Source organism: Gopherus evgoodei, chromosome 1 (genome assembly GCF_007399415.2).
Source record: "Gopherus evgoodei ecotype Sinaloan lineage chromosome 1, rGopEvg1_v1.p, whole genome shotgun sequence".
Taxonomy (NCBI): domain Eukaryota; kingdom Metazoa; phylum Chordata; order Testudines; family Testudinidae; genus Gopherus; species Gopherus evgoodei.
The window spans coordinates 178,434,692-178,455,630 of NC_044322.1; the positions used below are offsets into that span (position 1 = coordinate 178,434,692).

The following is a 20,939-nucleotide window of genomic DNA, read 5'->3' on the forward strand; positions in this document are numbered from 1 at the left end:
TGTTACTTATTTGTTACTCGTTTAAAAAAAACTGGCCCTGGTTTTCATTAGAAATGTCAATAATGGTAACAATAAAACTTGTGAATAATAAGATATTTAGACTAGAAGCCAAATAATTTCAGCAAAACAGCAATCTTCTAGTACATTGTACTGAGGCATATTAATGAAATCCTTTTCCAATATAGGATTCAGTTTATTAATAAATATTGTATCCTGAAGCCTGCCCATAATACCAAATCTAACCCCTAGTGCTTTAGAATACTTGCCTCAGAAAATGACTATAAAACATCAGGCTCGAGAAATCAGAAATCTAATCAGGATCTTAATGTATATAGGTCATTGCTAATTAAATGTGGCCTGGATTGGTAGAGGGCAAAAACTTTCAAAATCTGGTAGACATTCAATGAAAAATAGGAGGTGCCATTGGTCACAATCTAGTTCCTCGGGACAAGACTCTACATCACAGAAGGACACCCTCAGAACTGGCACAAGTTAACACAGCCACTGCTGGAAGTCACATCAGGGGATTCAAAGACTTAGGGTGAGATTCACTTCACTTGCATAAGCCCAAGCATTTGAGCCCTGCAAAGGTAAGAGTGGTCAGAGAGGTGAATCCACCCTCCAGTCAGGATAAACATGAGTGAGTCTTCATATGGGCTAAAATAGTGGCCACACTCCTCAAAGCCAGTTGCGTGAAGCAATGGAAACCCTGGATCATCCTCACAGGGGTCTGTGTCCATGGCATACAAGGAGCGAATGGGCATTCCTGTGCATCTGCTCAGCTGATCAGCCTCATGAGGCCGTGCAGAACCTTGAACCAACCCTGAATACGCATGGAGTTTGAGGTACTCTCACCCCAAAGAGGTAGTCATGTAAAGAGAAGGTGAAAGCATATTTTTAGGAATCATCAGAAAGATTAGATTTTTTTTTAAATAAAGAAAAATATAGATAAGCAAGCTACTCTACCACACCAAAGTGTAATGACTGTAGCAGATAAGGTATTTCTAAGAGTTCTATTGACTCTCCTCTCAGATCTACACAGTGCATATCACTGCAAAATGAAATACACACAGTACATTTCAAGGACTATCAATCACCTATTTTCAAAACTGTGGATCTGCCTAGAAACTAGAAAGGCAGGTCTATGCATGGGGAAACCTCAGAAGGCTCAGAATCCAAGAACATACTTTGAAATCTATCTACCCATATGAAACCCAAATTTTCAGGCTCTGTGTAGGAAGAGTTATGTAGTGGTTAAAGATGTCGTATCTGCTCACTGAATCAAAGGTTATGGTGTCATACAACCCTGTCACAAGACTGATGCTCCAGTCTGTTGGCTGGAAGAGCAGACACAACCCCTCCATGCCGGCTGTGTTCCAGTTCGGTTTGGTTAACCACCTGGCTCCCTGTGCACCTGGGGTTAGAACACTTTCCTCCCTCCCCTTCCATCTTCCCCTTCAGTCTCCCATAGTACTCCTTGACTGTGGGCAAACCCCAAACCTCTGCAAAACCCAAATCTGTCTTTTCTGTGCTTCTCTGCAGTCTCTGGAGGCTGTGTCACTAGCAAATTCGTCATCAGCAAGTGAAGGAGTAGGAATGGAGCAACAGGGAAATAAATTCAAACGTGAACCAGAGACAAGTGGAAGATCATATACGAGAAATGAATGGTTATATGAGGGTATCTATTTCCTAGATAAGCATAAGGCCAACACTGAAAACAAAAGCTCAAGTAGTTTGGCTGAGAGATTTAAAATGCACAGATCAGGGCAGTAACTGGTAAATGGCAAAAGAATATATATGAATATACTAAGAAAATAATAAAATACAGTATGACTCTAAAAGCAGGTAGCAGACAAGACTGTCTGAACTCTGATGCGAGCAGTCTGGGACACAGTGTGTTGTGGTTGACTTTGCATCATCTTCCTGATGCTCCTGGTGTGCTGGCCAGCTGGCTTGAACATACCAGAAACATTTGCACTTAGGCCTGTCCACCACACCCAGCACCAAAAAGAAAAGTCATTAGATCAGGTTTACAAGCAGTGTGATTCAGGTGAGAATTCCATCTCCAAAGGAAGTGGGGGCAGGGCATTAAAGACAGCGGGCACTCCATCTGTGCTATTATGGCAGTGAACATGGGGTCTTACATGACCACATAGTATAGACATATGGCCAACATTGCATAGGTCCAAGTTAAATATTAATCACATGAATCTGAAGACTGGACACAACCAATTCTGAACATACATATCTATCTAAAAAAGGAGAATTCTACACAGGGTATGTTGTGCTGCTCTTGGAGAAGACAAGAATACACCTATTTTTTCCAAGTATTTTCTCCTCCTATCCTAGCCCACACATGTAGAAATATGAATTAATGTTTCTTTGAAAGTTTCATATGTGAGATCTACTGCAGAAACACAAGTCTCTTCCCTACTGTGTGTGTGTTTTACAGGAACAAACCAGTAATACAAAAGAGGGGGTGGAGGAAAGGAAATACTGCATCAAATGTAACTGAAATTGCCACATAAATTGTAATTAAACCATTAGCAATAAAATAGAGCTGAAAGCCCCAACAACCACGTACAAAGTTAAACACAGCCAAAAAACATCACTTGGATGTAAATATTTTTACTAGGTGAGAAAAGACCAAGCTGAAATAAGCTTAATTCTTGTGGTAGATATAATGCGCATTAGCTTTTTGCATTTACTCATCTAATAAAAGTAATAGTCATGTTTAAAGAGACTCTTTCAGACCCAACATTTTAGTTTTATTAAAAATAACTTAATAGAAGAAATTGTATTGGAGACCACCCTGACTGGGTAACAGGTTGTCATTTGAAACCATGACAAAATAACACAAAAAATATCAAGTGTAATTCTGTTCCCCCTTTATCTGATAAGCAATCTATTGTATGTCTCCTGAATGGTGACAAAGAAAAGTTTCACAGGCTGATAAATGCTGTTAGTGGATTTCTCTCTTTTAAAAATGTCAATGAAAACATTTCTTTGGTTTGGGTTTAAACATTCCCTTACATTCTCAAGCCAAAAGACTGGTGCCTTGAGCTAGTTCAAGAGAAAGTGAAAGAGACTAAAAACTACAGTAAAATTGACCAGTTTATTTTCATTTGTCCACGTTAAATGAAAATCAGCAGAAACTATGAAAAGATAATTAGTTTTTAAAATTTCTTTCAGTTTTGATAATCTAAGGGATTATATCTAACAAGGATTTGAAAATATATCACTTAAAACTTTACAAAGCCAGATTCACCGATATGCTCTAGCTCCTTCGTATTGTTTTGGCAATGCAGAATAGCTATAAACCTGGCTTAACCAGTCAGCTAAACTGGGTTGATGGCTGCTATGTTTCACTGGACTGTCTCAAAGCATCCACACTGTATCCATGAATCTGGCCCATGATTTTTAACTCCAAAGTGTCCTTTCTGTATAAATTTTCTTAGGATTTGTGCCTTGCTATTCTCTTTACCTTACTCAGATGAGTTGATTTATATGCATTTGGCATGGGTGCCACCTGAAAAATTTGTATCCATACTTTGAACACCCAGAAAGTTTGTGGGTTTGGAACCAGGTTATGGTTTATGCTAATCTCCAAAAAGGTATCTGTATAATTGACAAGCACATTTGGCTGGTCAGTGTCTGCAATAACATATACAGAACGGTTGGAATATTTCTTTCCATGGACCAGACCCTGTGAGGTACTGAACAGTTGTGTCTCCCAGAGAAATCAATAGGAGTTCAAGATGCCCATACCCTTAAACCCAATCTTGCAACACTTACCCATGTGAATATTCCCTATGCACACAGGCAGTATAAGTGAAGATAAAGTACTGAGACTACTTGAAATCAATGGGCTTACTTTAGAAAAGATTACTTATGTGAATAAATATTGCCAGATTTGTCCTATACTTTAAAACATTCACGATAAACTATGTTATAGGGGTGCATTTATTTCCTAAAGCAGAAAACACAACACAGCAACACAACGCTAATTACTGCTTGATCAGTTGGTATTCTGGCAGCCTAGTAATCATCTTTAAAGGTCAAGAATGCTATGTTTTGCAAAAAAACAGACCATATTTTATAGCTTCAAAATGAAACTAAAGAATATAACCTGCTCCATCCAGCTGTACTTAATAGATTCCTTTCTTTTTGTTTTTCATTCTCTGCTTTAATCTGCTTCAAAATTAATTGACTTTCCCATAAATTTGTGCACATAATTTGATAACCCTTGAAACAACATATTACACATTGCAAAGTAAAAACATTTTAATTAAAGTTAATGATGACACACGGAAAATTTGCATGGCAACCTATAAACTATACTGGATAGAATTATAATTATATCGTGCATTTAGAAGACCAAAGAAATGTTCCCACAGTTTCTGTAACAGTCATTTCTATTTGGTTTCAGATCAGAATAAACAATTCTCCTTATTTTGTAAAATTAATATAAAATATTACTTTGTTGGCAGAAAATAGCAGTGACATCTCTTTCCAAAGGAATTAAAGTACAAAAAAGAAAATAAAAACAAAAGAAGACAATGTACTGGTGATGACTGGGGCCACTTTTAATCCAAAGAGGACAATAAACATTTTTGTCTAGACTGGGAGTGGCCCCAGCTCAGCCTCCTGGGTGAGCAACACATTTTCCAAACTCGCTCAGCTGCAGCTCACTAAAACTGTCTGATGCACACCCCCACTGGCTGGGAGCAACTCCACACCATCTCCTAATCAAGGTTGTCTCTCAAAAGCCATAATCTAGCTCTTACACTTTCCAGGCATCTATCATGCAGGTACAATTTCCTAATCTCCTTGCTACAGCTATTAATTAGCAAAAGCAAATTCAATTAAAAATAAAAAAAAAATGAAAAAATGGGTTTCCTCTCCTCCCATACCTCACAGGGCAAGGGGAGGAAAATCAAAAGGAAAGGATCTGAATTTCCCTCTGCACATGCTTGGCCACTGAAAGGCCAGCAATCTCTTGTACGATAACTTGCAGTTAGGAGTCTGCCAGACCGTTTTACTTGTTTCCCACTGCAACATGGGGAATTTAAGATTGCTGATCGGAGGGGAGCTCTTTCATGCTTCTTCACTGGAGACCTTCAGATTATCCATCCTCGTACCTTGTTCATAATGGCAGGTGGGGTGAGATAGGGTTCTTGTTCCTACTGACACATACAGGAAGCACCTCAAAAAAAGAGAGTCTGCAGCAGATTGCTTGTTTGATCTGACCTTTGTCACAGTGTTAGGATGGCAGGAATTCTTTGTAGTAATTGTGGTTCTGAGCCATAACAAAAATGAGTACAAAGCTAGCAAAGAGTGGACAACGGTATGTCATGTTAGCATGGTGGGAAAGGCTTTTTCAATCATGCACAGATTCAAGACATGCCTCCTATCAGCCCAATTTTCTTCCCCAACGGAGATTCCAGCTTGAGGCAAATTTCATTGGTTTGCGATTCCTGTTTTGTCCCCAAGGGTCTGGGACCTGTACAAGCAGTACATTGAAATTGGACATATTCTCTTTTCTTTTCTTGCTGGGAACTTTATTACGTGGTTAAAAATTCTCACTAATAAAAGCTCTGGCCTTCACTTATAGTAGAACTGAATGAGTTTTATTTCCTGCCCTTGATTTAGGGTGATAGCAGCAAAACATTGTCAAGTCTTTTGTAAAACACAATATATAAATGGTCACATATTTAAATAATCTCAGAGAATGACCTATTTAATGCTAATTTCAGAAGAAAGCTAGGCTACTGGACATAATATAACAGCCAACATAGAACAATGCTCATTTTATACAAACCTTTGTTATTTGCTAGGAAGATGGCATTAGAGGTCTCACTGCTGAAAAAATACAATGTGCTCCAGTATTATATTTCTTATTAGTAATGCTATGATTTACAAAATTTCATCCCCTTTACACTTCGCATCCACAAGGCCTTGTCTACATAGGAAAGTTGTATCAATTTAATTAAATTGGTTCAGAAACTGATTTAGTTAAATCAGTGCAATCCCTTGTGTGGAATTCTTATTTTGGCGTAAGAGTGCCTTGTATCAATTGATCAATAAATATAATGCCTTTTTAAACCTTACAAGGCCTAAACATGATAGTCCTTGGATTGTTTTATCTATTTGATGAAATGTCTGTCAAAAGTACTCATATACATAATGTAAAATGATTTTTTTAGGGCCATAGTAGACAGACGGGAAAGTACACAATAAGAATATTTAACACAGGACATAAAAATCAAACAGTTTCTGATTTATACACACTCATCCACCTGTTTTGCTTGAAAAGTGATTAACTGCCATAGGTCAAAGTATTTTTCTCTCCACTAAACTCTATCATCATTTCCCCGCTCCCCCCCTCCCAAAAAAAATAGGTGACTTGCACTCAGGAAGCACAAGTTCTCTACAGGGCTAGCTCTAGTATCTGCACTAATCTCTGCAAAGAGAGCAGGAGCAGCTGGAACCATGGCCCCCTGTCCCCTCTGGGCTGGCTGCAGAAATGAGCACATACTGCACTCTCTTTAAGATGCTTGCTGGAGCTCTGGGAGATATAGGCAGGGTCTCTCATCTCCTGATGCGCTATGGCTGTATGCCAGAATTAAATCCTAAAAATCTAAAGTTTAGCACAGAGACTAAGTTTTGAGTTTGATTATGAACAAATGGGGTATGGTGGTCACGATTCAGGTACATTGATAGAACTATGGGAGGATCTAGAACTAGAATGCCTGGAGTGCAGCAAGTCAATACTGAGATTCTTGGGCAGAGTGGTGTCTGAAATCTAACAATGGAAGAGTAGGGGAGCGCCAGGTTAGAACCCAGGTGACAATGTAGGACAATGTATGCATAAGAAAGGATATCACATTCCCACACAAAGCTCAGGACTAAACAATAATACTATGTCTCTACCTAAGCAGCATGATGCAATATTTATTCCAAAGAGTCATAAGGAGAAGTAAGTATTTTTTAAATAGTTTGTTTCTGTACAGTAGCAGAATATCAACAAATTTCAACTATTTAGGATTAGCTAATCCTAGAGAAAATTAGTACCATATTTAATACTTGATATTTTATCAATCTGTAAATTAAAATCAAATTTTAAGGCCTTGTTTTTAATGGAATTAAAGCATCATCACTCTTTTCTAAGTGTCTGTAGCGTGTAGTCACAGTCCATTAGGAGAACATGTTAGCATTGTTCATAACAGGATGTGAATGAAATAATCATGTAATCAGGACTATTTCAACATCAATAAAGCTTTAGAGTGATTATTCTGTATAGCCGTAACACAATACCTTTTTGCACAGTTTCCCTGATCAGATTAAAATGATGATGAATTCCTCGATGGCCCAAGTGTGCTCCAAGGAAAGCTAGAAGGTTGTACAGTTAACTCCCAGGGTGTAACTCTAAACCATACAACCTACTACCTCAACCCGGATGCACACAGCTTCCAACGATGACCATAAAGTCTTCTTCGCATCTTCAGCATCTCTTTCAAATATGGCAGCCACATATCTATGTGCTCTCTACTGGGTGGATTTTGAAAATGTTAAATATAGTTAACTCTATTTTCAGTCATGTTCCATTTTTAACATTATAATGAAAATACATATTTGTCTATTTTGAGGGCACTGCTAGCAATCTGTTTCATCCAGTTCTTTTCTTTTTAAGAAAAACTTGCAAAGGGATGATGTGAATCCAACTATATTTCTAAAAGAACTCACTGTGGTCACTTAGTGTCTTGTAAAATAAAAGTCAAGAAGACATCCAAATTTAGTTATTTCCTTTGACCACATGCTATTTGAATTTAACATTGTGGAATGTTATGTATTTATTTAAAACTAGTATACCCTACCCTTGCTCTGTGAAAAAAAATATTTAAGTTCCTTAAATATGAGTATAAATTTTTATTCTGATTTTAAGATGTGTGCTTTAAAAAAAATCAAATGGAACAAAATGATTTAATACCACTAATAGGGCACGTGAGAACAGAAGCACAACAGAAATAAAAGTTTAACAAAAAAGTCCAAAATCCACGTTTACTTGAGGCAATCACTTAGACATCAGATTTTCAAATATCATCAAGTAGCTTGTCATGTAATCTTTTGCCAGATCACCAGAGTGACACAGACCCATAGAAGCGAGCTTGTGCAGTATACGTTACCACAAGATCGGATCTACGGGTTTATGCCAATTGGCACCATCAGCTAGCATCTCCCATTTTAAATGAAATGTGGAATACTTAGGACGGAATAACTTGTGAAGCATTTATAATTAAACCAACTGTAAAAATATATTATCCAACGATTGGCCTTCAGAAAATAACTTTGCTACTTTTTTTAAAAAAGAGGAAAATACAAAAAACCTACAATATTTAACAGGTTTATTATCTAATCTTTTTATCCGTAATCAGAACAAACATTATTTTGCATAAAGTTTGTAACAATGGTGCATCCAAAATTCGAAGTGACTTCCATAGGAGTTTTGCAGGCCCAAAGAATGCAGGATTGGGTCCCATATTAGATGTGAAATAATATGAACAATATATGTTTGGCTTCTATGCTTGAATATGAAATGTACTAGAAACCAACAATGAAAATCAACCCACTGTATCTGAAAATCCATCATGTATGAGAGCTGGGCTCCAGCATATAACACTGCAAAGACTGGTTGGAGATTTCATCATATTACAATGCTTACAGGTACTTCTTACCAAGAACTTGATTATTAACCAAAGCATATAAAAATAACCCCCCAGAAATTAGTTTATATATTTTGTTCACTAAAATTCCAAACAATATTGCTTCCTGGTAAAACTTCACGATTAACTCATAAACCAAATTCGCCCTTATTTTCACTGACCCAAAATATGGTGCCTCATCCAAACAGGCCCTTTGTAGAAATATTCAGTAACTCAACAGGTGAGACAGACAGACATGTTTTTATAATCTAAATATTTTACTTGAATGCAATTTCATCTCAATATTTTAAAGATCAATATATGATAAATGAATGTAATTCTAAAACAGCATAATAACAAATGTATTTTTAAAATATTGGCAGCAGAGGTGTACCTGTTAAAATAACTGCTGTAGAGATGATTTGGTTTTAGCAGGTTATTGAAAATCTGCAGCTGAAAATCTGTATCTGAACTCGATTTCAGTATCTGCCTTAAATTGTTTCCCATTAAAGGCCTAACTCTGTAGTCCTTAATCTCGCAAAATTTTCATTTAAGAGAGTGAGAGTATTGCTAGCATAGGGATATTGGATCAGGCCCATACTCTGTTCAGTATATGGAAAATTGCAGCAAATACTTCTAGTTTGATAATGACAACAATGATCTAATGCCTGTGAATGACCATTGTGTTTTTGAATAATTTAGTGGATTAAATCTTAGAACATCTACAGTATGTTACTTGGGTTTTTTTGTAATCGTTTAAACAAATTATTTTCCAGAAATGTGTGTTTTAAACTTGCTATGATTTTATGTACAACATGTGTGCATTCGAGAGTAATAAAACTTTATACATGATTTCTGCTGAAGCCAAAGGGTTAACATATCTTGTCATAAAAGCCAATCCCTATGCCTAGAATACTTATATTATCAAACACATGATACTGACTGCTTACATCTTTTACTGATTGATTCTAATGGATGCTATAGAGAGTACTTCTCAGATATTTCCATTTCTAGGAATGACAGAGACGTATTTAACATTTCATAAAAAAAAAAACACATTGGTCACTGCATTTCATATATATTGTAAAAGATCTAAATTATATATTGATTTTTCAGGTTAGTCTAAAGCTGCATAGAAAAAAGTATAAACACAACCAGTAGTGCACTATTCCCAACAGAAAACAATAAAAGAAAAAAGTTTAACAGATATCTGTAAGATTATTTTTGTCACGTTCCCTTTTAACAAAAAGACAATGCTTTAACATTAGAATTTTCAGTGTTCTTGCCCGCAGCTTTGTTTATTTAAAATATATATATGTATATGTATAAAATATTTGTTTATTTTATATATGTAAAAATGTTTAAGATGATCACTATTACCTTCACTGATTTCTGGTATAACCAACTTCTTCATTTTTCATTTCCGTTGTAATTTTTCCTTGCACTAAAACAAGAAAACGATTAAGAGAGAAATAATGAGAAGGTCTATTCTGTGAAAGTATTTTTAGAACATGAAATATGTAAAAGGATAGTAACCATAATTTTAAAGATCTGAAACCAACGCCCCTCTGAAGGCCACTGGCAAAACATGCAGTGAGCCACACACACTTAGGCAAAGTGACTGTGTTATTTGTATTTTTCTTCTTTTTTATTTTCTAATTTTTAAAATTGTATTAACAATTCCAAAAACAGAAGCGCACACCTGGTAGAAAATAAAAAAAGGTTTGCTTAAAGATGCTTATCTGATTTTAATTTAGCATGGAACTTAATATAAAAATATTGGAGACAGTTAAGTTCAATTACACTTATAATAATTTTTAAAAAGATACTTTTGTAAAAACTCAGAAAAATATATAATTTGATTGCTATGCTTAAATTTACAAAAGAATTATGTTCTTTAGAATGCAAGAATAGGTTTTCCATTATATGAATAAACATTATTGACATATGTAGTTATTTTTATGCAAGTATTGGAGGGAAATCACAATAAATTTGTTCTTTTTAATATAGGTGAATAGAGCTATATCTTTCCTATACATATATGATATCCATTTAGTAATTTCCCACAATTCACTGCAAAGCAACAAAAATATAAAGTAGCACAATTCAGCAGGTAGTCTTAGATCAGCTATCCAACTGGCAATCTATAAATTGTGAAATACATGTTTAAACTTCACTAAATATATTTTGTAAAGCCATAAGATGGTTATAAAGTTTGTATAAGAAAAGAAACAAAAAATTACAGTTTTTTAAAAATAAGAAAATCAAAGTTTTCAATGAACACACATTTTATGTCTCAAAGTATTTTCTGTCCAGGGACTTTTTAATAAAAGATTCAAAAGAATAGATGAAGACTGAAAAAAGTCATACTGAAAATATATAAAAATATTGATTTGGACAACACTTTCATTGTTTGCCAGGTAAAATGAATTTTATTACAAATTGTTCCAATTGCCTAGCAATTTATTTCCAAAGACAGGCAAAAATGATTAAGAAACAATTGATCTGCTGACACAGCACTGTGCTTTAAACTTGCAATAACTTTGTATGCACTTCTCACAAAAATATTGAATGGGTATCTTAAGCACAATTTCAACTATTCACGGACAAGTGCTGATTTACCAAACATCCTAAAATAGGCACTGTTACTAGCAGCAAACCAGACTTGCTGCATGAAACTACAAATAATGTGCCTTTTATTCCTGTGCTTATTACAGTGAATTCTTTGTAATGGATTTAAACACAAATTGTAAGATTGTATGTGAACCAACTCAATAATAACTTTGCTCTAATATACTGCTTACAAGAGTGATCTTCTCCTACAGCTTCAACTTTTTCCGCCCCCGCCCCCCCACTCCTCTCTTTAGGAATTGAAAGCATGAGTCACACTATATAAAAAAAAGAATGGACTTTCCATAACAACCAGCTCCAAATACCCATTTTCTTACAGATAACCAAAGCTTATACTGAATACATAACCATTAAAATCTTTGAGTAACTTCAGTGCTTAGCTAAGATAAAATGTGCCAACTACTTATTTATATAGTTTCTGTTTTTCCTGTTCGTTACTTTTCTACTTTTAGCAGTATAGATCAAACACCAGTGAAACAAAGTTAGTACAACAGAGGTTGTGATTGTTGCTATTGTACATTTGATACACAGGACTCAGTTTCAAATTAGCATGTTACCATGGAAAAAAAGAAATAAAAGAAATAGATTACCTGTTATGAAAGGTCGTTTTCACCCACTGCCAATTTGTATTACCGCCATCTAAATAATACAGATTTTTTTGAAGTAAAAGAACAATCACTTGGCTCATTTGTTATATTGTTTTAAGAAGCTTTAACACATCCTGATGTTCTGTAGTTAAACTGCAGCAGATTTTTTTTTTTTGAAGCAGGAGATTCACATTTTTTCCATCACTCTTGTATCTAGGACAAACTCAGATTTGTTTCTTCTTAGGCTCCTGTTATTTCTCGGAATAGGACCAGGATGCCTGTCTTCTTTTTCGTTCTTCTCGAAATTCCAAGCACAAAGCACTGCGCAAAAGCTGCACCAATCCTTGTTGCAAGTGCCTGCACAGTGATAGAGGTAGAAGAGACCAGAGAATTCATCTAGCCCCTGTGCTGATTTTATAAATGGGGATTGCACAAATCTGCCGAAGCAAAGGGGTGAAAAGGCAGGGTGCCAGTTTGCTACACTATGCTGCAATGATCTCATGTTCAGTGTTGTCACCCCATTTGCCCAGTTCAAACGCCTGTTCATTAAACAGTAAGAACTTTTATTCTTCAGATAGTGAAAAAGATTGTTATAAACCACAGTTCAGCAATAAAAAAAATTAGAACATGTAGTTTTAAAATTCTGTTAAGTTTAAATATTCTGTATATACATCTATCTATCTATCTATCTATTTTCCTAGTTAGAGATAAGCAGCAGAGTTTATCAGGCGTGAAAGGGACAGCCTCCTGGTGGTGTGCCAAAAAAGCCAGAATAAAGGCAAAGTTGTGCTTCAAAGCTCAATCGCTTGCTGAGTCTGGCTAAAATCAAGCATTAAGATCCACCATTTTCTGAGCCATGTAAGAAAAGAGGAAAAAAGTCAGAACGGGTGCTGCTTTCCAAGTCTCCGTTGGCACCATCACAAAATCTCAGCCGTAGGGTCACATGATTCTCTGCCAAATGTGGAGTGCATTCCCATAAACCATTCTGCTGATACTGCGAAGGCAGCTATTGTCTAGTTTATACCCAAAGTTCAGCCCACTCTTCATTGAATTAGCTGAAAAACGCATCACCTTTGGGGGTTGGGAGCCATGGAAACGTCTACCTGGCAGGCTGCCCACTTTTTCTGCCCATCAACCAGAGATGGAATTGTGCTGCCTAATGTAATGATGACTAGGAATGTGAAGAGTCGTCCAAAGTGAATCTGATTCTTGCGAAGCCTGCTTCATTTGCACAGCAAACTCTGGCTTCTTGTCGTTTAAAAAAAAAAAAAGCCTTTCTACTAAATGTAGCAATTAAAGGTCTAGTAAACATGCCTACTCTGCAATTTTACTTTATAACACACCCAAATGGTTCCCAAACTAAAAGAGTTACTATAAAGCAAGTTTTCTGATTTAAAGCAGCACACTTTCCCCCCCACAAATTAAAGCAACATTCCCTGGATATTTTTTCTCCTTAAGATATAAAACGTAGTATATAGTAGATCTCACAGCCCTTCTTTCCCCCATTTTATTACTTCCTGATTTTATCTAACAAAAATTATATATGTGCACAGCAATACCCACCAGTAACAGTGGGGATTCAATATTGCTGCAATCTTCCTCAAAGCAGTCTCCTGAGAAAGCTAGTTGTATTTCCAATAGCATGAATACCTTCACCTTAGCCCTGTTATCTTCACTACTGACTAGGACAGCTGGTGTGCAAGTTTGCAGACCAACACATTTGAAAACTGCACTGCCCCTTTCCTAAATACAGATTGAATTTATAAAAAAATACAAGTTATTAAATAGATAAGCATCTGATATAGTTACCCAGCTTCAAATCTATATTTTCTATTCCGCCCATCTATTGTACTAATGTAAGATGTCACAAGACTGCCAAATAAAAATGCCAACTATGATACACTTCTATAGGACATAAAATAGGCTAGTTAAGAGAATTTATCTGGAGTTCAGTGGTGTGAACAAACTAACAGAAATCAAATCAATTCTTCTACTTCAGTTTCAGGAATTGCTGCAATGTAAATGTTAAAAAATAGTAATGTCCATAGTTTTTACATTAATAAAAGGGACATGTGGAGGAACCTCCAAACTTACTATTAATAATTAATATTTTTACATAGCACCACAGCTGTGCCTGGCACTTTGCATAATAAGTAAAGGCAGGATCCCTGCCCCAAAGAGCTTATAATCTAAACTGATTAGGACATGGCAAGGCAATGGGGGAAGTAGCAGACAAGGAAGAGGGAGAGGGAAAACACAGTAAGATAATAGGATCTTAAGGATGGTAGGGTATTATCATCTTAACACTCTTGTTTTCACTAGGTGGGTGGGTGGAGTGCTACCATGCTCCCTGACTTGAAGTGGTTCTATCATATACAGGATTTACAGTTTGGTTCAATACATCTCAGCACCCCCACTACACATATTGCTCCAGCACCCCTCATTGTTTTTGTTTTATAATTACACTTTTAATTTCATTTTCTTTACTTTAAGGATACCAGAGGTTCATTATATGAGGGATTGTGGGAAGGGAGTTTGATGAAGGATTTGAAGGAGGACAGAGTGGTTATAATGTGGAGAAAAGGACCAGGAAGGACAATCCAGGCTCTGTGGGCAGCATGGGAGATGTCATGGAAGTCCTTAAAGGCAGAAGGAACAGTGAGGTAATAGAGGTGGAACTGGAGGAGAGAAGGGTCTGAACAGAAAAATGGTGGGCAGCCAGTGCTGAATGGAAGCAGAACAGTACCAGCCAAAAAAGTGAGGATGAGGGCTTTGAAACTGATGCTGAAGGGATATGGAAGGATTCATGAAAGGGGCTGATAGGTCTAGCTAGGGCACTGGGACAGGAAGAGGAGTTTGACAGAACAGAGTAGACTGAGAGGGTTGTCAGGAAGGCCAGAAAGAAGGTGAGAGTAGTTCAAGCAGAAAATTATCAAGGCAGAGAGGATGATCGTCATAATAGGATGAACAGGAAAAGATGGATTTTGGCTATGTTACAAAGGAAGAAATGACTGAATGGAAGGGTCAAAGGAGAGAGATTCCACAAATCCCAGCCATCTGACCTTAAGGAAGCAGGAATAAAGACCCCAATCAAAGGGTCACTCTTTGACACCCCTCCCCACTCCTGATCAGATCAGTCACATTGTGTAAAACACATATTGAATGTACACATACACATGCATTCCCACCCACTGTATGCTTTCATTCACTGTATATAGGGTTTGCAACAGTGAATGTTAGAATTAAAACTGAAACTTCAAGTTACTTCTTTGAATTTCTATAATAATAAAGGGACACCGATCCAAAGTGTTAAGGGCCCCCAACACAAACTACAAGAACACAAATAACATTAAATAGCAGTTTACCCCGTGACCATGTGCAGAACTCAACTCCTCATAAATCTCCCTCATTCCCCTAAACCACCCCACCATATACATCAACCACCTTCCCTCCACAGAAAATAAAGGCACCTTACAGCGTGCCTGGCTTAGTGAACAGATCAGGGCTATTTTAGTACTGAGAGATGAGCGGATGTTGTTCCAGAGCTAAGGGCCCCTTAAAAGAACAGCTCCCTCTCTTTTCCACCATGGCATACTAGGATGGCATCTGGACCATCCTGTGGTAGTGCAGTTACTCCTCCTAAGCTTTTGCAAACAAATTCCACATTAGAATGAAATTTCACATGCATGGTCTCAGCCCAAAGATAACCTTTTTGAAAGGTTAAGGAAAAGCCTTACCCATATCTAGTTATTAATAGGGAAAATACCATTGATCCTTTTAAAAACTCTCCAGTCTTAGGCCTCTGAACTCATTGTAAAGAGACTGTACTTCACTGTGTGACCTTGGGCAAGTTATGTAGCTTCTTTGTGCCTCAATTGTTAAAATGGGCACGATGGTACCTTGTTTCATAAAATTCTTAGAGCTCTCCCAATGCGAACTAGTCTGTAAGCCTAAGAACTATTATTTCAGATTTTCAAACTCACCAATAACTCAAGAACAGTTGATCCAGTCAACTTAAAGTGTGACTGTAACCTAAGGAGTGATTCTGTGGAAAAAGGCAGTTTGGGCTTCCATGTTTATTGTGTCTCAGTGACTTTCACATCTGATTTACTCTAGCGATAAATCAAAATATCTTTTTTCTTAACTGCCAGTGCTTCAAACTCAGCTAGGAATACGAAAGTGAAGCTGGGGTCTTACACATCATCATTAGCCCTAAAGATTCTGTTGGCCAAATTACATTCTCAGAATAATGTCTTCAAATTAAGCCCTTGTTACACCAGTGCCTCCCCGCTGACCTGCAGTGCAGTTACACAGGTGTAACTAATAGTTTAATTTGAAGACAGATGCTGTTGTCCAGGTAAAACAGATAAAGGGCAAATTCTGGCATGCAAAATGGTGATGTGCGAGAAAATAAAGGAAAAGAGCTTGACTTTTAGACCACAGTGTGAGTTTTGCAGTGTTTGAAAATAATACACAAAACAAAATATATTTTTACTTATAAACTACGCCAATTTGAGCTGGAGTCTTTGAGAGATAATCAACATATGAATCCACACAATCATTTTTAGAATCACTTTTCTGGGTAGAAGAGCACCTTCGTATGTGGCTAGTCCTCAGTGAGGACACTTTTGTCCACGCATGCAAGACAACAGGTAAAGATCTAGATGAGTGCCCTACCCATTAAACAATGTGGTGATGTCACAAAGGGTGAAAAACAGTACGCACCAATGTGTGTGGTCCTGTCCATGCCTGAGCAGGCAGCTGTGGCATGAAGGCAGGGGGAAGGACCATGACTTTGAACAGGAGAACTTTATTCCTGCTACCCCAAATATAGGTAAGAAAATGGTGGTGATAGGGAAGCCTGATTGTGCTGGGGATTCCAGCCATAGTAAAGCTCTAAGTAGCTTTTCATCCTCTTGGCACCTGCAGAGCTACTGGAGTCCCAACCAGGATTGTAGGAACCCACAGAGACTCCCCTCCTTATGAGAAGGAGAAAGATGGGAGCATCTCTCTGAATCATGACAACTTTTATATATGCCATCTTAGCAGAGCCTGGTACTTCACGAAAGGGAATTAAAAACCTTTGCTCTGCAGACCACAGCTTGCAATGCACTGGTATACTGGGGAGACAGAGGTGACTGTAAAATGTATGCAACATAAGAAAGAGTGACTTTGAAGGCTCTGAAATCAGCAAGGTAACCTTTTTTTAACTTCTTGCCTCCTCTATCATCTCTTCAAATGGATGTATGCCTTCCCATCTTTCTGTTTTTTAAGGTTAGTACCACCTAATTAAATTCTCCAGCTACAACTAAACAGGCAGGAGACTCCTTGTTAAGAGTCTGTATCATTATTCGTCATAAATAATATTCATTGTGAATTAAAGCCTTTTCCTGATCTTGAAATATTCAAGAGCAGACAAGCTTTTAAACAAATTTATTTGTCTTCCAAATTTCAGTCTATGGGCTACTTGCAAACCCTTGCAAGATTTGTTTTGACTATTCACAATTCAGGTGGGATCTGATTGGTCACCTGTGTCTCCTGATACTATGCCTATTTCCTTGCAGAAGGAATCAGACTGTTTAACAGAACAGCAGCAAATAATAATGTATAGAAAATACTTTTGGACACACAAGAATAATCTTGTTCACAGACAAATATGGCATTTGTCTGAATTACTGTCATTCCCCTGAGGCACGTGAGAACAAAATACGGGTATTAATGAAGAAAAGGAGGCAAACATGGTCAGATCAGTCAACTACCTAAAATTGAAATGAATCTTCCCAAATGCCATTTTACTGTGTTTTAAAAGTTCTACTTTACAGCAAATAAAGGCGCCCTTTTTGTTCTTTGCAACAAGCTGCAATTGTTGCGGGAGAAGCAGCTATCCATTGAGTATGGAATAACTGCAGTGCCATACCACCACCGAGGTGGAACAAATAGCAAGTTTTCCTCCACTTTGCTTCTCTCGAAAACCTGGGCTATCAGGGATAATCCTTTAAATACAAAAGAGTGATGTTATTTCAGCAGAAACAGGAGATCACGTCAGAGGAGTGCTCTGGACAGAGGAATGTTATGTTGTCATAAAATATTGAACCAAATGGATGATGAGAACATAAGAATGGACAAACTTGGTCAGACTAATGATCCATCCAGCCCGGTATCCTGTCTTCTGACAGTGGCTGGTGCCAGGTACTTCAGAGGGAACGAACAGAACAAGACAATTATTGAGTGATCCATCTCATGTCATCCAGTTCCAGCTTCTGGCAGTCAGAGGTTTAGGAACACCCAAAGCATGGGGTTACATCTCTGACCATCTTGGCTAATAGACATTGATGGGCCTATCCTCCATGAACTTATCTAATTCTTTTCTGAACACAGTTATACTTTTGAGTTTCACAGCAGCCCCTGGCAAAGAGTTCCACAGGTTGACTGCACTGTGTGAAGTACTTCCTTTTGTTTGTTTTAAACCTGCAGTCAGTTAATTTCACTGGGTGACCTCTGGTTCTTGTGTTACGTGAAAGGATAAATAACACTTCCCTATTCACTTTCTCCAGCCATTCATGACTCTACAGACTTCTATTATATCCCCCCTTAGTTGTTTCTCTTCTAAACTGAACAATCCCAGTCTTTTTAATCTCTCCTGATATGGAAGCTGTTTCATACCTCTAATCATTTTGGTTGTCCTTCTCTGTACTTTTTTCAATTCTAATACATCTTTTTTGAGAAGAGGCAACCAGAACTGCACCCAGTATCAAGTCTTAGGTGTACCATAATGGCATTACTACATTTTCTGTCCTATTTCCTATCCCTTTCCTAATGGCTCTTAACATTCTGTTGGCAAAATGTTGACAGAATGGATAACAGGAAAAGCTTCACAACAGACATTTTTTTCAACCCTTTATTTCTACTTTCCGCATTTGAAAACATTCATAAAATAAGTTTTGTCCATGAGATGCAACATTCATCCCACTTGTATCAATGCACTGTATGACAACCTATTCACGTTTATGTATAAACTCTTGTTACATTTCTGTTAATCTCTCCCATTTCTTTTGGATCTATGTGCAGATTCATACCCTGGATTCCATTTATAACAAACACTTTGAGGCCTGACAATAACACTTGAGGTCTTCAGTTAGACCTACATACGTCATGCACCAATGAGGATGCTTTGAACTACCTGTCCAATTCTACCTTCAAATATGTACAAAAATCATCCACTGAGTTAAACAGAAATTGCACACTCCTCCAAATACAGAATTGCCCCTGGTAAGCTGTGGATCTACTGGGATTCTGCCATTTTTTTCTCATGCTTGAGTATCTTCTGCTTTGCTGGTAACAGCTGGAGGTTACAAGTAATGTGGCTGAAGGCGAGTGGGCAAGTTTAACTCATGGTTTATAATTATGCTATTGTTTGTAATCAATCAATCAGATCTAAATTACTACAGAGCCTTGCTGAACTATCACTCAAAATCATTCTCATCTGACTAAAACATTTAGGGATGTCTGGTTTTATGAATTTCCTCCCACATCTCAGGTAAATCAGAAATCCAACATACCAACTCTAGGATTCAGGATTTTATGTGCATTTCTCAGACTCCATAGAAGATTAGACACAAAAACAAAAAGTGAATTTCACTATCTATACAGTGATATAGTGATTTTTCCCCATTTTTTAACAAGTACTATTTACTTCAATTTTATATTTACCAAATTCTTCATATAATATATAGAACAACGGTAATGTAATACTAATAGCAAGTATTCTTCATTTAATGGAACTTTGTATAAATTGTATTGCTGGGCTATGGGCCTGAGTGATTGTAATCAGCAATAGGTTACAAGCAATAAGTTATATATAAATATATTTTTCAGTCTAATAAATAAAATGAATGATAAAATTTCTTAAATATTACTTTTCAACCCATAGATCTCAAAGCACTTTACAAAAGTAAGCAGGTACTGAATCACTATAATTATTTCATAGAAGGGAAAACGAAGCATGAGGAGGTGAAATGACTCAATCAATACCATGCAACATGTCAGTAGCAGAGGCAAGAACTAGCTGTAAGTATTATCTTCAAGATGAGATCTAAATGATGCTGAGCACTTGTGGACATCAAACACCTCAGAATACTTTTTTGAAAAGCATGAGCCTCAAAGTCCTAGCTAAAAATTTCAACCCAGATAAATACATCTCACCTACTGAAAATTCATGTTGTGGTTGCAATCAGGCACAGTATTTTTTTCGGTTCTTGTCCTACACAATTTTATAGTATTGCAGTACACAGCTCGGCTGCCACATATCGGTCCACAGATGGCTCATATTTCAGCAGTATGTGTGCCATAGTCAATATAATTATGAAATTTAAATACTATATGTAAAATGCGTTAAGATCCTCCAGGACAAGAACTGAAGAAAAATACTATAGTCAATGGCATCTCCCCAATGATATTTGCTTGTGCACATGTGCATAAAAACACACTCTGGTTTAGTACAAAGTAGCAAAAAAAACCCAGTATCCAATTGCAAATACAACACAATTTGAGCAGCTAGTACAATATTTAATTACCTGAGCTGGAATACTGTCTGGTCAGGATATTGGGGTTAACAGCTCTCATCTTACAAAGTGTCATGGGATCTCTAATGTCCACAAATGGTCTGAAATACAACGTTCTCTATTGAGATATATATGTCTGTTGCTATATGCTGTGTATGCATGACTTGGGCTCCTAGATGCTATAGTCATAAAAATTAATAATAATGAAACTAATAATACACATTATTTATATATAATAGGTTGAAAATAAAGATTAAATTTATCAAAACAAATACATGAAGTCAGTAATTCCACTGATTTAATAATTTAAAAGCCATATCAATACAAGAATCCTTAACTAAATTTCAAGATATTACATACATGTGTTATTGGGAAAGAACACTGTGAGTTTGGCATTATCAAATTGTTTTCCTGATGGGATGATAGAACTTTATTATAGCTTACAATGTAGCTGGAAA

General features: G+C 36.8%; 1 long non-coding RNA gene across 11 annotated transcripts in view; it reads right to left on the reverse strand.

Moving 5' to 3' along the window:
- The window catches only part of LOC115659560, a 489,657-nt gene that overhangs the window by 39,813 nt on the left and 428,905 nt on the right, over window positions 1–20,939 (reverse strand). For all 11 annotated transcript variants that reach the window (XR_004002593.1, XR_004002587.1, XR_004002592.1 and 8 more), the window contains one exon: window positions 10,083–10,146. This is a non-coding gene — a long non-coding RNA (uncharacterized LOC115659560). The remainder of the gene's footprint in view (window positions 1–10,082; window positions 10,147–20,939) is intronic.